Source organism: Giraffa tippelskirchi, chromosome 6 (assembly GCF_054371585.1).
Source record: "Giraffa tippelskirchi isolate mGirTip1 chromosome 6, T2T-mGirTip1v1.2.pri, whole genome shotgun sequence".
NCBI lineage: Eukaryota > Metazoa > Chordata > Mammalia > Artiodactyla > Giraffidae > Giraffa > Giraffa tippelskirchi.
Window position 1 is genome coordinate 111,588,282 of NC_137280.1, and position 19,231 is coordinate 111,607,512.

At 36.9% G+C, this 19,231-nt stretch overlaps 1 protein-coding gene across 6 annotated transcripts in view; it reads right to left on the bottom strand.

The window, feature by feature from the left end:
* The window catches only part of LOC145509795 (uncharacterized), a 1,222,357-nt gene that overhangs the window by 326,944 nt on the left and 876,182 nt on the right, over positions 1-19,231 (bottom strand). For all 6 annotated transcript variants that reach the window (XR_014056457.1, XR_014056463.1, XR_014056465.1 and 3 more), the window contains one exon: positions 16,770-16,808. The gene's annotated coding sequence lies outside the window, so the exon portion shown is untranslated. The remainder of the gene's footprint in view (positions 1-16,769; positions 16,809-19,231) is intronic.

The following is a 19,231-nucleotide window of genomic DNA, read 5'->3' on the forward strand; positions in this document are numbered from 1 at the left end:
ATCCTATCCAGCCTCTTTGCGAACAGCTAAAACTGCTTTTCTGGCTCTTTCTATAACTATGGCTATTTGTAGATGTATAATTACATGTGTTTTATAAAAATAAATAGAGTATGGCTGTCTGTATCAGCTGCCTGCCCCACTCCTGCTCCTCCTGGAAATTATATCCTCCTGGAAATTATATAAAAGCAATAAAGAGTTTTCCTACACACTTAATTTTCAATGAAACTAGGAGAGGAATATACTATGCATGTAACAAAGAAATGTGTACTGACTATAAGTAGGTGAGATATGGCAGAAGATGCACAAGAGGAAGAACAGAGGAGAGAGTGAATAGAGGCCCTGTACTAGCAGTTCTTTGAAGGCAAAAGGAAATATTTCCTGAAGGTGAGGTACTATTCAGTACTGCAAAGATTACATACTTTGTATGCAGGTTGGTACTGAAGCTTCTTTAATAAAGTTTAGAGAAAAGTAAAAATTAAATTACATAATACAATCAATGCAGGGCCAAAAGGAGAACATAAACAAAGTGAAAATAAACATAAGTCTTTTTGTAATGTATATCTCTAATATAAACATTTGCTGTGTCATGAGCATATAGAACACTGGCCAACACATAATAAATATTGGGTGAATTAATACATGAATTAAGTAGAAAAATTTTGGCAAAGACTACTGTTTGCAGAAAAGAGAATACAAATGGCTTTTATACATATTTTAAAATGTTCAAACACTAATCATAATAAGATAAATTATTTCCTTTTTATCTATAAGATTGGCAAAAGCCCAAATACTTGATAAAACTTCCTGTTGGCATAGCTGTGAAGAAACAGTTATTATCACACATAGCTGATGGGCACCAATATCTGTCAAAAGTACAAAGGCATGTATCTTTTGTCACAGCAATTCCAATTCGTGGAGTGTCCTAGAAACCTGTTCATGTGCATAATGAAGTACGGATAAGGTGAATCATTGCATCATCATTATTATTATAAGTGAAAGAATGGGAAAAAAAAATCAAAGTTCCATTGACAGGGGAGTAAGACTGGTTAAATTAATTACAGTGCATTTACTCAATGGGAATGTGATACAGCTATAGAAAGAATCAGAGCACTCCCTTAAGATCTTCAGGATATAGATGATTAAATGAGAGAAGTGTGAGTCAAGACAGTATTTATACTATGCTACTTTTTGTGTTTTAAAAAGGTAGCAAATAAGACTATTTATTTGTAATTATTTGTTTATACACAGAGAACTCTGAAAGCACTCACAGGAAGCTAAAAATAGTTGTCCTCTATCTGAGTGATAGAAGTGGGAAGAAAAGAGACAGGAAGAAGATGTGGGAAAGAGATATATATATATATATATATATATATATATATCTTTTAAATCTTGGAACTGTGCAAAGGATTTACCTATGAAAGATTTTTAATTTAAATTGAGAAATAAATTATGGGAGGAATAAAGCTAGGAAGTAAAATAATGTACTGATGTCCTGATTCCTCACAAAACAAGTCTCAGATTTATAGCAGTATAAAGACATTAATTTGATTATACGTGTGTGTATGTGTGTGCTCAGTTGCTCAGTCATGTCCCTTTTTTGCCACCCCATGGACTGTAGCCTGCAGGGCTTCTCTGTCAATGGAACTTTCCAGCAAGAGTACTGGAGTGTGTTGCCATTTCCTACTCTAGGAGATCTTCCCAACCCAGGGATCAAACCCATGTCTGTTGCATCTCCTGCACTGGCAGGCAGATGCTTTACCACTGCACCACCTGGGAAGCCTCTAAGTCAATTATGTAATGCAGTTAACAAAAGCTTATTGAATTACTCCCTCTATTCAAGATGATAGAGATACCATGCTGACCTAAATAGAAGTAGACAAAATGACTATTTCCCTAAAACTTCTATTTCAGTAAGATAGGAAGACAGAAAATTAAAGAAAATAATAAAACCAGGATTATATCAGATGGTTTTAAGTGTTATTATGGAGATAAAATAATACAATATTCCATAGACAGTGACTTGAGAGCTTTATTTTCTGGTAGAGTGGTCTGGGGAAATCTCTTTGAAAATTGATATTGAGGTTCCTTATTTGAATCATGACATGAATGACCAAAAGAGAAAAAAAAAAAAAAAAGCTGCATTAGGGTTCTGAGTGGCTCTTAACAACGGCTGTTGTGGCTGCACATTCCCATAATCCATCAACTTTCTTGTTGGAGCGTGTCTACCTAGCCTCCCCTGGGAAGTAGGGCTTTGCCCCATCTCAGCTGCATTTTTGTCTATTGGAAGCTCTACCTCATTCCCCAAAAAAAGGGAGACAAAGAAAAGGACAAAGATCTAGGAGATCAAGATGGCAGAGTAGAAGGACATGGAATTCACTTCCTCCCAGGAATACATCAAAAATACATCTACACATGGAAAAATTTTCAATGAGAGCAAAGTGGAAACTGTTAGAAAGACCCCCGTATAACCAAGACTGTAAAAAATGATCCACGTGGAATAAGCAGGCAGGGAAGAGAAGGGATCAGGTTGGAACTGTGCCCCTGAGAGGGGACTCAGAGGGAAAGCAAGGATATAGGGGTTGAGACCCTTGCTAGGGAGTTAGCAGTTCACGCTAAATATTGAGCACCTAGCTCTGATGTCCAACAAAGGGAAGATGAGTCCCTTTGGCTGGATGGAGGGCCCATGTGCCTAACAGGAATCCTATTATTCTGTGAGACTCCTGAATTCTGCTTGTGAGGAGCGTGTGTGCCCTAGTTAGCTCCCAAAGAAGGGTGGAGAGGGTAGAGTGAAAATGAGTGTGTGGAGGGCAGGTTTCCCACCACCATCCCAGCATGCAACCCAGCCTAAGCTGAGATAATACCTCAGCCCCACTTACTTCACATTGCAGCACCACACTGGAGCAAGGGCTGCCACAAAGAAAGAAAGAACTTGGCCGTGAGACACAGAGATAACTCAGACTCAAGGCAGCATCTGGGTGGCCATTACTGGTGCCTGCACAGGAAGTTCATCAGAAGCATCCCCAGACTCTGTCTGCAGTTGGACCACCACAGCCCCGATCCTACACATGCCTAGAGCCCATACGTGCCTCACCTGCAAGGTGGGGCGGTCCTACCCCAGGGTGGGGGAGCCAGAGGCAAAGCCAAGAGATCAGATATGAGGAAAGAAGGAGACTCAGATCCAAAGAAGCATGGAAAAAGGCAGGGTAGCTGCTACTGGAGTCAGAAGCAGCCCTGACCCCCACCTGGAACCTCCACAACCCACACCACAATGCATGCCTAAAGTCTGTAGGGGCCCCTCTTACTCCAGCACGGCTCCCCTCTAGAGAAAGGGTGCTGGTGCTAGAGGAAGGAGAGCCCAGTCTTGAAGGTAACAGAGACAGACTGGACCTAACCTCAGGGCTTCTGATTCAGTGCCTTGGAGCCTGCCCTGGTAGGTTGGTGAAGGTCACTGAGCAGAGAAGCCCTGGCTCAAATCTGGCATCTGCCCTAGCTCCTCCTTCTCCAGGCACATGAAAAGATGACATCAGAAATAAGGGGAAGTTAAAACTCCATGAAGATATCACGTTCCACTGGTCAGAATGGTGGAAGATGGCAGCTTAGTGCAGTTTTAACCTGCATTTAAACTTGTATTTGATTTTTTATCATCAAAAAGTCTATGAATAAAAAGCATTGGTGAGAATGTGGGTAAAAGGGAACCTTCCTACTCTGTTGGTGGGAATGTACATTGGTGCAGTCATTTTGGAAAACAGTATGGGGATTCCTCAATAAACTAAAAATAGAATTTCAGTATCATGCAACAATTTCACTCAGGGTATCAATCCAAAGAAAATTAAAATACTCATTTGAAAAGATACATGCACCCCAGTGTTCACAGTAGCATTCACAGTAGCACTATTTACAATAACCCAGATATGGGAAGAATCTGTGTCCATCAAAAGATGAATACATTAAGAATATGTGGTGTATATATGTATATATAATAGAATATTACTTGGCCATAAAAATTACATTCTGCCATTTGCAACCATATTGATGACCTTGGAGAGTATCATGTTTAGTGAAATGTCAGAGTGAAAGAGGTAAACACTCTATGTTATCACATATATGTGGAATCTAAAATATTTTAATAAATATTTTGAATATATATAAAAAATTTGAAACAGCCTCACAGATAGAACTAATGGTTACTAGTGCAGAAACATATAAGGGTGTGGGATTACGAGATACAAACTATTTTGTATAAAGTAGATGAGGAACACAAAAATTAGTGTACAGAACATGGAAATATAATCATTGTTTTGTAGTAATATTAAATGGCTTATTATCTATAAAAATGCTGTCACTATGCTGTACTTCTGAAACTAATATATTATTGTAAATCAATTATACATCAAAAAAATAAAAGAAGGAACATGAACAAATTTCACTCAGAGACTGAAGGAGAAAAAACATACTTGGGGTAGGCACACACCTAACTTGTTTGAGGAATGTGCAATGTGCAATATGAATATAGAGAAATAAACAAAGACTAGAGTGGTATGAATTAAAAGAAAAAGGTGGACCTGTGATAGAGAGCCATCCAGAGCCTTGATGGTTAGGGCAAGAAGTCTAGACTGCATTCTATGTGAGATGAGAAGCTACTGGAAGCTTTTTCATAGATGAATCATGTGATCTGACTCATGCAAAGAAAAGGCTTAAGTCTACGAGTTGCATAATTTATGGACAGAGAGCTGAAGCAAGGGTAACAGGTATTAAACTCAGGTGGACATGCATATGAAACTAAGGAAAAACTGAGTTAGGACAAAAAGATTTGGGAAACTGCCTACATGTAAATGCTATTTAAAATCAAAAGAAAATGAGACAAATGAAATCACATATGAATGAGAATAGAATAGAAGAGATAATAAACAGAATTCATCTCATAGGCCGGCCAACTTTTAGAACTGGGGAAGAAAAGAGATTCAAAAAATTTATAGATTAACACATACAGTTCAGTTCAGTCGCTCAGTCCTGTCCACCTCTTTGGGACCCCATGGACTGCAGCACACCAGACTTCCCTGTCCATCACCAACTCCCAGAGCCGGCTCAAACTCATGTCCATCAAGTCAGCAATGCCATCCAACAATTTCCTCCTCTGTCATCTACTTCTCTTTCTGCCTTCAATCTTTCCCAGCATCGGGGTCTTTTCCAATGAGTCAGCTCTTCACATCAGGTGGCCAAAGTATTGGAGTTTCAGCTTCAGAATTAGTTCCTCCAATGAATATTCAGGACTGATTTCCTCTAGGATGGACTGGTTGGATCTCCTTGCAGTCCAAGGGACTCTCAAGAGTCTTCTCCAACACCACAGTTCAAAACCATCAATTCTTCACAGCTCAGCTTTCTTTGTAGTCCAACTCTCACATCCATACATGACTACTGGAAAAACCATAGCTTTGAGTAGATGGACCATTTTTGGCAAAGTAATGTCTCCTTTTTAACATGCTGTCTAGGGTAGTCATAGATTTTCTCCCGAGGAGCAAGCATCTTTTCATTTTATGGATGCAGTCACAATCTGCAGTGATTTTAGCACCCAAAAAAATCAACTCTCACTATTTCCATTGCTTTCACATCAATTTGACATGAAGCAATGGGACTGGATGCCATGATCTTAGTTTTCTGAATGTTGAGTTTTAAATCAACTTTTTCACTCTCCTCTTTTACTTTCGTCAAGAGGTTCTTTAGTTCTTCTTCACTTTCTGCCATAAGGGTGGTGTCATCTGCGTATCTGAGGTTATTGATATTTCTCCCGGCAATCTTGATTTCGGCTTGTGCTTCATCTAGCCTGGCATTATGCATGATGTACTCTGCATAGAAGTTAAAAAAGCAGGGTGACAATATATAGCCTTGATGTACTCCTTTCCGTATTTGGAACCAGTCTGCTGTTCCATGTCTGGTTCTAACTGTTGCTTCTTGATCTGCACACACATTTCTCAGGAGGCAGGTAAGGTTGTCCCATCTAAGAAGTTTCCACAGTTTGTTTTGACATCCCAGTCAAAGGCTTTGACATAGTCAATAAAGCAAAAGTAGATGCTTTTCTGGAACTCTCTCGCTTTTTCAATAACCAACGGATATTGGCAATATGAACTCTTATTCCTCTGTCTTTTCTAAATCCAGATTGAATGTCTGGAAGTTCACAGTTCTACTGAAGCCTGGCTTGCAAAATTTTGAGCATTACTTTGCTAGCGTGTGAGATGAGTGCAATTGTGTGGTAGTTCGAGCATTCTTTGGCATTGCCTTTCTTTGGGATTGGAATGAAAACTGACATTTTCCAGTCCTGTGGCCACTGCTCAGTTTTACAAATTTGCTGGCATATTGAGCACAGCATTTTCACAGCATCATCTTTCAGGATTTGAAATAGCTCAACTGGAATTCCTAAAACTCCACTAGCTTTGTTCATAATGATGTTTCCTAAGGCCCGCTTGACTTCGCATTCCAGGATGTCTGGCTCTAGGTGGGTTATCACACCATCATGATTATCTGGATCATGAAGATCTTTTTTGTATAGTTCTTCTGTGTATTCTTGCCACCTCTTCTTAATATCTTCTGCTTCTGTTAGGTCCATACCATTTCTGTCCTTTATTGTGCTCATCTTGATTCATGTCATAGACCTGTTCTCTAAGAAACTATACAAACTTCATCTCAAAAGAGTCTATCCAGAGGGAGGAAATGAGAATATATTTCCCAGTTTCTATCTCTCATTTGTCCAAAAATATATCCTTAGGGAAACTGAGAATTCCCCAGACTTTCAGATTGCCTGTGCCCGGGCATTGAGAGGAATCCCGTACTCTTTCTGTGCCTTTGGGATATAAAAGTTAGGCCTAAGACTGGAGGCATGAGAAGCAAGACAGGGCATGAGGGGAGTCACTGTCAGGCTCTCGCTGTGCAGGTTTGTTGGAGCCCACCAAGAGTGGTTGGCCCCAAGAAGTGATTGCAACAAGGCACCCAGAAGCTAAGAGGATGTGAAGTGGGACAGAACAGCGTTTCTCAAATTGCTGCAGCATTAGAAGCACCTGGAAGCTTTTTGGAACACAGATCACAGGGTGTCTCTCCCAGAGTTTCAGATTCTATTCTTCTGGGGTAGGGCCAAATAATTCTCATTTCTAACAACTTTGTAGGTGACTCTGATGCTACCGGTCCCAGACTACATGTAAGAAATATTGCATAAACCTGTATTGCATTCACCCCTCCTTCACATGTTCCCTTAGGGCTGTTAGTGTACAATAATGAACTCCTGCAGTTCCTTCTGTGTGTAATTTATTTCCTCCAGGCCACGAACTATACTTTTCTGGTTACACTGGAAGTTGACTCTCGTTATCTTCCTAGAGGCAAGGAAAATGGTATTTTCAGAGATAACAGCCCCAGGTGAGGTCTTTGTACAAGCAGAAAGAACAATGAGGTTCATCTCTGGCAAGGTGAGAGAGTTGCTTGTGGCCAGTCCAGAGGATACAATGGATTCCAGAAGAGCAACATATTTCTCTCTTGAATCTTAAACCCCCAAATTCCTTTTTTTGGTTACCTATCATTTCTGTTCAGCTACACATTGTGCTATGTTTTATGAGAAGAGGGAAAGAATAAGGTAAAGTTTATTTTCAGTTTACCAAGCTTTGTTTTATGTCCTTATGTATTTGTAACTTAGACTTTTAAGAATAGTAAGGGAATCTTTTATCAAAGTGCTAATTGAGCAATAAGTCTATCTAGAGATAAGAAACCTTAATATAAAAATAGGATCTCACAATACAGATAAATTGTAAAATGCTGACTACAGTTGGAGAAGTGATTCTTTGCTTTTAATAAAGAGTATCTGTAAGGAATTTTTTGAGTTCCCTTGAAGCAATTAAGATAAGTATCACAAAAATCGCAACATATCATCCCTATAAGAACAAATCTGATAAATAAAAAATGAGGTTCAGAGGCACAGAGAAACATCCCATCACAATTATTTCCCAAGCAATTGCTCTTGCTGACCTCACAGCTGTAGAGTTCAGGTCCTTCCAGTAGCCCCAAGGGAGCATCTGTTTAATTGAATTAATAATTTAATCACACCTAGTAGAAAACCTGTGAAATCAAAAGTAAGGGATGAAACTATTCTACAGAAAGCAGAACAGTTGGACAATTTCCATTCAGCCATTCAATATTTATTGAACACCTGTCTTACATTAAGAACTTTGCTAAGTACTGTGAAGTGCAAGGGTGATAAATATTACCTCTGTCCTCTAGAAGTTCATGGTCTACTATGGGAGATGATAAATAAATAATTCCAATAATTTGTGCAAAGGACCTTTTTTAATTTAGGGCAAGTATGATAGAATATTCCTTTTAGAAATGCTATTTCAGTATTATGTAACCAAGACCATTCATTTCTGGCTGAAGTAAACCCTCTCATGCTCATGCTTAGTTATTAAGTTGAGTCTGACTCTTTTGACATCTCTTGGACTATAGCCGGCTGGGCTTCTCTATCCATGGGATATCCCAGGCAAGAATATTTGAGTGGGTTACTACTTCCTTCTCCGGGGGATCTTCTTGAAGCAGGGATCGAACCCACATCTCCTGTACTGGAAGGTGAATTCTTTACCACTGAGCCTAGAGGGAAGCTCTTGTATAAACCTTATCCTTATTTAATTTAATATTTAATATTTAATTTTTATTTATTGTAAAGTGAATGCAAATCAAATAATAAGATGTATTTATGATAATCTATTATGTACACATGCACACAGAATATAATTCATGAGACACAATTTACAATCAGTGTACTCTCTCTGTCCAACTTTCCTGAATTTGAGCTTTGTTCAGCCTGCTTCATGATAGAACACCAATATTCTGTGGAAATGTGGTGGAATGAAAGAGGTGAGGAGAGAAATGAAGTTTTTAATAGTCAAAAATGTGATTCTATGCTGCTAAATGTAACTGCAATTACTTGTTCTCATCAATTGTCTGATTGTGCAGGGTAGTTCAAGAAGTGGGAATTCTGGAAAGACTTCTGCTCAAATTATGTCTTGCCACTTCTTCCATAAAATACAAATTAAGTCACAGATACTATGTGACACTCTAAGAAAAAAGGTAAACAGGATGCAAAGTATAAATGGAACAGGATCCTAGAGGGGCCTTTCTTTTAGGGAATTATTTTGTCTATTTAATTTAAAAAATTGTAAAGGTTAAAGTTAATATTTTAAAAATCTGCATTCTCTAAATATTAAATATAATTTGACTTTAAAAGACATATTCATTATAATAATCATTAAATATTAATAGAATTATTAGATATGAATTATAGCTCATGAGGGCAATCACAAGAGAAGAGGAGATAACTTTTTTCTCTTTTCTTCTACTTCTCCTCATCCTTCCCCCCTTTCCCTTCTCCTTTATTAAATACAGAGTTCTGGTTTAGCCATATAACAGCTAAGTGCTTGGAGAGCTCAGAGGCTGTGATATTGTGCTAGATGAGGTAACATTTGACCTTCGCATTAAGAAGAAGGGGCGGGATTATCCAGGAGCAAAATCACTCAGGTCAGAATTAACTAGATGTGAACTGAGGACTGATAGAGCCTGTCACTCACACTCACAACGACCTGCAGAGCTACCAGACACAGGCTCTGCCCGCGTGCCACTGAACACTTGCATTTTCATTACACGTCTTTCAATGCAGCCAGTTACAGATCTTTTAATTAAAAAGCATTCCTTTTTAACCCTTTGAGAAAATTAAAGCGGTAATATAACAGTCAAAACCAATTAGACAGAATTAGAGGGTTTCCTTCTTAACACCTACTTGAGAGCCTTGTGGGACCTGGGGAAACACCAGGGAGAGAAAGCAGTCCAAGAACATAGAATGGAAAAGTAATGAGAGAAGCTTCATCTTTATTTGAAATTCCTTATTTCAACATTCTCCCCATGATTAACCATGAGCCCTTAACATGAAGAATCTCTCCTCTGTTTTCTGTTTGACCTCATGTCTTCTCTCATGCTATTGCCAAAGACAATTTAAGACTCAGCAGTAACACAGTCCCCAGTTGATAGTCTAGCTATGCTGAAGATACACAAAAACTACTTTGGTGGGTGGATCTGGGGCCCTTTTTTCAGTTTAGAATACTGTTTTACTAGGAAAATGCATTTCTGAGTTTCAAAGGAACAAACCCAAACCTAGTCCGTGTTGGAAAAAACTCACTGGTATGTTGGACACTTACATGTATAAAAAGTTAAAGGACATGGGATTCATCCCTGGCAGTGACAACCTTCTGAGTTGGATTTTTCATATTCAGTGGGCCTGGCAAGACAGTGGGAGGCAAGCACTGGTGAATCTTTCATTTCATTGAATTTCACAGTAGATAATGCCAAAAGGTGCATGGCTATTTAAATGTCAGCTTTACCTTTTGTTGATTAGTTCATTGATAAGTTTTGTATAAAGTTCTAACATAAAATAATGAAATGATATTTGACTTCATACTGAGATCAGACTGTGTAGAGTGAATAATTATGAAAGAAAGAAAAAAATGTTTAAAGCAATAAAACATCCATGAGAAACATGAAATTATACTGAAAGGACATTGTATTTCCTATTTTGAATATTGTGAATCAGAAGTTTCAAGTATTGTAAACCTGAGTTGGGATTGTACTGGTTTTTCTTTTACCATTTAAAACCTTCTTGAGGTTTACATGAAGATTCGTCCATTTTTTACAGTTCTATAATCCAAATCTAACCTCAGCTTCCTTCCTCCACCTTTTTCTCTTACTATTTTACCTCCAATCTCCTCATAATCACCCACTGACATCTCTTTTTATTGATACTAAATGTATTACATTTTTCTTAACAGTTTGTCCTTAAACCTCTTCTGAAGATTATATCCTATCATCCTTTCTAAATGACCTTTCTTATTTCATTTTCTATATATGCTAAAATAAATAAAACACTAATTTGAAGAATTCATTTGGTGGAAACGTCAGTATTTTTCTTTCATTTATCTTTCACCTGGAGGTGGAAAGTATTTTTGACAACTAATACTAATGAAAAAAGTGAAAGTCGCTCAGTCGTGTCCAACTCTGCAACCCCATGGACTGTAGTCTATGGAATTCTCCAGACCAGAATATTGGAGTGGGTAGCCTTTCCCTTCTCCAGGGCATCTTCCCAACCCAGGGATCAAACCCAGGTCTCCCGCATCGCAGGTGGATTCTTTACCAGCTGAGCCACCAGGGAAGCCCAAGAGATGCTATTATTGCAGAGGAAATGGATGCTTCTACGGCTTTACTTTTGTATTTGTGTTGGGAGGTGAGTGATGTGGAAACAACACAACTTGAAATTTAAAACTCCTTATTATGATCAGTCAAAAACCAGCACTTTGAGTGCCTGCTATGAGGATAATATGGATTTGGGTTTATTGGAATTCTGAGAAATGAAGTTTTAATGATGCAACTCTAGCACATGGAAGGCTACTCAAAGGCACAGAAAACCTCAGGCTACAGAGTGAGGAGAGCAAAGGAAATAGCAGAGGAAAGTGATTTTTCAAGAGTTTATGAATACAAATAGTGTTTCTTATTTCAAAGAACACTCACCTCCAAGAATTATGGTACTCTATCTAAACAACACACTTAAAATTATGAGTTTTTTCCATGAAATAAAAATATAACACATTAGAAAAATGTCCCACCTCAACACCCCTGTCCAGATCCTTGAACTCATTGAAAAATTACACAGAGACTAGGCCAATTTCAGTCTTGAGTTTAGCCATAAGAAAATAAGAATTAATAAGAAGAAAATCTCTCTATGGGTCATCTGGAAAACTATGTCTCAGAGCCCAGATGGAGGGAACTCATGTCAAAGCTTCAGGAGTTCAGAGAAAGAGTATCAAACCCTCCTGGACTTTCAAACATGCACCCTTCTCAGGGCCACCTGATCCTGTGACTAGGTTCCTGCAGGATTTGATTTAGGTTTTGTTGACCTTACATTGGCTCAAACATGCTTCACGTAGTTTTTCTTTCAGGGCTTTTCCAATGCTGTGACAAGGTGGGAAGGTGAGAGACAGAGTCGCGTGCACACATGCACAGCTCAGAAATATCAGACGTTACTCACACACCCAGGGAAGCTCCCCCACAAAAAGAAGAGGAGGCAGGTTGCTTTTTCTTAGAAATCTCTAGTGGACAATTTGAGAAATATTCCATTTACTCCTCGGAAGGGCTCCTGGAGATCAAATTTCAACAGCCATATCCAGTGAGCCATCAGATGGTATATTCTTATAGAGACCTGTGGTCTTTCCCTATTTACTCTCAGTGGTGCCTCAATGATGCTCCCTCAACTGATCTCCTGTCTTTCTCCAAATAAACCACCTATATGCAATTCCTTTGTTCAGGCTCTGTTTGTGGTTGGAAAACCAAGCTTCCCAGAGAGAATCTAAATCCTATTCAGAATACTCATCATGATTGTGGGGTAGAACTCTCAGTTTTCTCAATCTGCAGAACCATCCAGACTCAGAGGTATATGCCCAGGCGCAAGAGAGGAGAGTTTAAGATTTTACTCAGTGCTAGCAAGGCTTTATCTACAGAAGCCATCAGTCAAAGTTTCTCCTTATTCTTTTAATATTCTTTGCTTTGAATTCTTTAAAATGAGTCACTCCACAAGACAACAGAAACTAGCACACTGTTAATCAACTATACTTCAATAAAAAATGCTTTAAATAAACAACCAAGCTACCTCAAAGAATCTTAGTCTACAAAAATTTGTTTTTCCTTTATCGAAATGTCCTCTCTGAGGTTGCACTCTTCTAGTATTTTAACGAAACTACTTCAAGTCCAGCCATCTATTCCCCTTTTTGGCCTTCCTTATTATATTATTATATTATTTGGGAGTGACCTTAAAGTTTAAACTCATGAGTCTAATTGAAAAACAAGGGCTCAGAAATGGCAAAATAGCTGATCCAAGGTACACCGAATGGTTTATAACCTACATAAATCACTGTCTATCATCTTTATGTCAAATGGACAAACAGAACTAAAATTATTTATAAAAAATAATTTAGCATTAAATCAATATATATTTCTTCCATGATGTATGTTCTCATTATTTTGTTTTACTATTTTACCCTGATTATAGTAATGCCTGTGTTCTGTTATGTTAATCAGACATTGTACTTCATCTGCCAATGATATATATAGTCACAAATATTTTCAATAATTCAAATTGTGTACTTAATAAGACAATAATAATAAAATGAAAATAACAAGTCTGCCTGCTACAAAAATGATATGCATGTACTGTAGCACCTTATTACAATTATTCCACATATAAGTAGAATAAGAGAATGCCAAATTATCTGATTTGTGTTTGATTGTTTGTTTATTAATAGCTTCTGGGTTTCAGCTACAGGGGCTGAGTTTAGCAAAGTCATCAGTTTATTGCATGCAATCAACCTGTTTAATGAAAAAGTCCTCTCTCACTCTATTCATTCATTCTCTAATTCATTCATTTATAGTATCTTACTTCTCCTTCCTTCATCCCCAGGGAACAATTTTAATGTATTCAATGTGTTTCTGTTTATTTTAATATGCTTTTACAAAACATGAATTGTATAAAGTGCAAATATTTCAATTTACTTAAATGGCAGTATGTTATGTATCTCATTATAGTTTCTACTTTTTCCATTGAAGAATTATGCTTAAATACCCATCCAGAGGTTTTGCCTCTGCTTAGAATATAGAAAACTACAAGAGATCATTGCTCTCACCCAACAATAAAAGCTAAATACATACATATATACAAAGCAAGAGGTTTTTGTTTTTTTGTTTTTTAATCCATCAGTAAGCTGAGGTCTCAAGGCAATGAGGCAAATTGAATTTCAAAGTGTGACAAAGTCCCACAAGGAAAAATAGGACTTTGCCCTGACAAAGTACCAGATAGAGAAATAGCACCAATTAAAATGGGTAAGAAAAAAGAAATAACTGAAATGTTAACAGAAGTGTAAAAGTAGAATATGAGCTAGTATGACAGGTTAAAAATCCCTGAAAGTTTCAGAAGCTAAAAAAGTCCCAGCCATTTGCCAAATGTTTCTGATAAACCCTCACCAGGCATCCAAGAGAAAGGGTGAAGGCAATGAAGAATCCTTGAGGAAGTCTTCCCCAGCAGGGAAGCCTGCAGAGAACAATTTACTGGCTGCTTCTGTAGAACAGACATGAAACCCAGAAGTGCCTGGGACTCTTCTCTCATAGCAAGCCAAAGCTCTCTTCCTCTAGGTATGGGGCAGAAAAATCTTCCCAGAAATAGTTAAGCTGTCACTGGAGAAGTATTAAACAGAAGCTGTCTCTTAGGGAAGAAGAGAAAAACAGCCCTTTTTCCTATCCCAGGCAAAGGTTGGCTGCTGCTAGTGGAAAGTCTCTAGTTTTAAGTACTCTACAAAAATACAAAGTAAAGCGCTACCACCACTGGAAGAGAACCAAGAGGTTTGCTTGTGTTCAAACATCTCTCAGCCAGACTCCTCATCTACAGATGGTAGTTTGGCTATTGTGCAGGGAGGGAGAAAAATGCAAAAAATGAGCCCCCTTTGTACTCCTGACAGTTCAGGGTCACAGAAACTAATGACAATATTGTCTTAATCCCTCACAAAACCTGCCAGAAGCAGGGAACACTGATTTCTAAGAGTGCATGTCATCTACTTTACTCTGTACTCTTCTTTTACACAAATGTTCAAAATCTAATTTTAAAAAAAATTAAGAGACACAAATTGGAAAAAAAAAAAACCACTAAAGGAGACATACTTATTAAGCTATAGGTGAAGATAAAATGGAAAATAACTTTAATTCTAATTTAAATAATAGTAGTTTAATTAAAATAGCTCCTTTAATTCTAAGGAGGCATAAAAACAGAAAATTTGAACAAAGCAACAGTGGGATATATTGAAAACAAAAAGAAGAGAGATATAAATATATCAATATTGCTTTCATATTAGCATATCAAACCTAACATACAAATAAATGCTTTAAATGTAGTTTGTAATTTGTCTAAACACTCTTAAAACCAGGTAGAGATTTTCAGTTTAGCTAACAAAGCCATATCCAATTTTAGGCTATTTAAAAGTTAAGACAATGGAAAATGACACATCATGAAAGAGTAGTGAAAAGAAATTTCTTCAATAAGACAATTATTCAATAAGAGAGACTCTAACCTCAGAGATCAAACCTCAACAAATATAAAATAACTATATGGTTATAAAAAATGAACTATACATATAAATATAACAACATATATGGAAAATCCTCAAGTAATCAAAGTGTAACAACACATTTCTATGTGGAATATGATTAAAAGAAACTGAAAAACAAATGAAACAATATTTTGCATTGAGTGGAAATGAAAATATAACATCAAAATTTGTGGAAGACAGCTGAAGCAATGTTTAAAATCAAATTTTTAGCAATAAATGCTTATAATTATACAATAAGAAGTCTCAAAAAAGGACATAGATTTCTAACACAATCAAGTGAAAGAGGCAATTAATCTGAAAGCAAACAGAAGAAAGGAAACAATACTGGTCAGAACAAAAATGAATAAAACATAAAAGATAAAACTGAATAAAAAAGTAAATAAAACCAAACATTTTTTAAAGATTAATGAAATTGATGAGACTCTAGGCGGACTGATCAAGAAAAATATAGCTTACTAATATCAGGAAAGTATATAGCACTACTATAGCTCTGCATATAGGCATTAAAGGATTAGTAAGGAAGGAACATAAACAACTTTATGACAATATATTTGATAACAAGATGAAATGGCCAATTCCTTGAAAGATATAAATAACCAAAAGTCACACAAGAAAATTTATAACCTGAGTAGTAGCATAGCGCATGTTCAGTCACTCAGTAGTTTCCATCTCTGCAATCCCAGGGACTGTAGCCCACCAGGCTCCTTTATCCCTGGGATTTTCCAGGCCAGAATGCTGGAGTGGGTTGCCATTTCCTACTCCAAGTCGCATAGTAAAAAACTTAAATATGTATTTCTCAAAAATAAAACTTCAATCTCAATAGCACAAGCATTTGTCAACACTTGAAAAACCAATCAACATGATTAACCAACAACTACAGACTGAAATGGGTGAAACGGGTCAAAAGGTACAAATTTCCAATTATACAATAAATGTCCTGAGGAAGTAATGTATAGCACAATGACTATAGCTAATTATATTCTATTGTGTATTTGAAAATAGCTAAGAGACTATATCTTAAAAGCTCTCATCATGAGAAAAAAAAATTATAACTATGTGATGATGTATCTTAACTAGATACATCACAGGCAATCATTTAACTCTCTCTCTCTCTATATATATATATGTATATATATATCACAAATCATTATGTTGCACACCTGAAACTAATGTACTGATATATATCAATCACATCTCAATTTGAAGGAGAAAAAAAAAACAAAACAGAATTTCAGAAGCTCAACAGAAAAATACCAAACAATCCAATTAGAAAAACTGGCAAAAGAAATGAAGAGACATTTTACCAAAAAGGATATACAGATGGCAAATAAGAACATGAAAAGATTTCCAACCAATGATAAATTCAAAATGCAAATAAGTAACACAGTGAAATGCCACTACATACTCGATAGAATGAATACAATAACACAAGCAGAAAATATCAAGCACTGGTGTGTATGTGAAGCAACTAAATCTCTCAGATTCAGCATGTTAAATGGTAAAACCACTCAGGAAATGTTTAGTGGTATTAAAAAGTTAAGCACTCACCTATCAGATGATCATGCCATTTCACTTCTAGGTATTTACCTAAAACAAAAAGAAATGTTTATTAATTCAAACATTTTTACATGAATGTTTAGACAGGTTTATTTACAATCCTTTAAAACTAGAAACAAACCAAATGTTCATCAACAGGTAAATTAATGAACAAATGGGTATATCAATACAATGAAATACTAATTAACACTAAAATGGAAGGGGATATTGATACATAAAATAGAAAGGATTAATCTCAAAATAATTAGGATGAAAGGAAAGAAAAAGGAACACTGTATGCTATGGTTTGACTTATATAAAACTCTAAAATATGTCAAATAATCTATGGCAACAGAAGTTACTAAGGCCATTATTATATATCAAATGCAACAGGTGTTTTATATGTAAACAATTTTCAGATTTATAATTAACACACAATTAATAGAACAGATATAAATGGATATATATATATATAATTTTAATGTGTTAAGACTGTTTGAATTTTGAAATAAAGCAATTTAGAGTAACATTTCCTATTATTAAAAAAGAAAAAGAAAATTCAATCAGAAAACCAAAAGAAGTGTAGAGCAAACAGACTGAAAAGAAGAAATACAATTCTGTTCTTATTTCACAATATCTACCACATAAACGTGGTCCACTGGAGAAGGGAATGGCAAACCACTTCAGTATTTTTGCCTTGAGAACCCCATGAACAGTATGAAAAGGCAAAAAGATAGAACACTGAAAGATGAACTCCCCGGGTCAGTAGGTGCCCAATATGCTACTGGAGATAAGTGGAGAAATAACTCCAGAAAGAATGAAGAGACGGAGCCAAAGCTAAACAAACACACAGTCGTGGATGTGGTGGGTGAAGGAAGTAAAGTCCAATGCTGTAAAGAGCAATGTTGCATACGAACCTAGAATGTTAGGTCCATGAATCAAGGCAAATTGGAAGTGTCAAACAGGAGATGGCAAGGGTGAATGTCAACATTGTAGGAATCAGCAAACTAAAATGGACTGGAATGGGTGGATTTAACACAGATGACCATTATATCTACTACTGTGGGCAGGAATCCCTTAGAGGAAATGGAGTAGCCATCATAGTCAACAAGAGAGTCTGAAATGCAGTACTTGTATGCAATCTCAAAACCAACAAAATGATCTTGGTTGGTTTCCAAGGCAAACCATTCAATATCACAGTAATCCAAGTCCATGCCCTGACCAATAATGTAAAGGAGCTGAAGTTGAATGGTTCTATGAAGACTTTTAAGACCTTCTAGAACTAACAGCCGGAAAAGACATCCTTTGCATTATAGGGAGCTGGATGCAAATGTAGGAAATCAAGAAATACTTGGAGTAATGGGCATATTTGGCCTTGGAATACACAATGAAGCAGGGCAAAAGCTAACAGAGTATTGCCAAGAGAACGCACTGGTCATAGCAAACACCCTCTTTCAACAACACAAGAGAAGATTCTACACATGGACATCACCAGATAGTCATCACCTAAATCAGATCGATTATATTCTTTGCAGCCAAAGATGGAGTCAAGGATACTGAAGCAGTTTGCCATTCCCTTCTGCAATGGACCATATTTATGTGGTAGATATTGTCAAATAAGAACAGAATTGTATTTCTTCTTTTCAGTCTGTTTGCTCTACACTTCTTTTGCTCTTCTGGTTGAATTTTCTTTTTCTTTTTTTTTTTTATACAGTCAGCAAAAACAAGACCAGGAGCCGACTGTGGCTCAGATCATGAACTCCTTATTGACAAATTCAGACTTAAATTGAAGAAAGTAGGGAAAACCACTAGACCATTCAGCTATGACCTAAATCAGATCTCTTACAACTATACAGTGGAAGTGACAAATAGATTTAAGGAATTAGATCTGATAGACAGAGTGCCTGAAGAACTATGGACGGAGGTTCGTGACACTGAACAGGAGGTAGTGATCAAGACCATCCCCAAGAATAAGAAAGGCAAAAAGATGAAATGATTGTCTGAGAAGGGCTTACAAACAGCTATGAAAAGTAGAGAAGTGAAAGGCAAAGGAGAAAAGGAAAGATATACCCATTTGAATGCAAAGTTCCAAAGAATAGCAAGGAGAGATAAGAAAGCCTTCCTCAGTGATCAATGCAAAGAAATAGAGGAAAATGATAGAATGGGAAAGACTAGAGATTTCTTCAAGAAAATGAGAGATACCAAGGGAAATTTCATGCAAAGATGGCACAATAAAGGACAGACTGGTATGGACCTAACAGAAGCTAAAGATATTAAGGAGACAAGAATACACAGAAGAACTATACAAAAAAATCTTCATGACCCAGATAATCACAATAATGTGATCACTCACCTAGAGCCAGACATCCAGGAATGTGAAGTCAAGTGGGCCTTAGTAAGCATCACTACGAACAAAACTAGTGGAGTTGATGGAATTCCAGTTGAGCTATTTCAAACCCTGAAAGATGATGCTG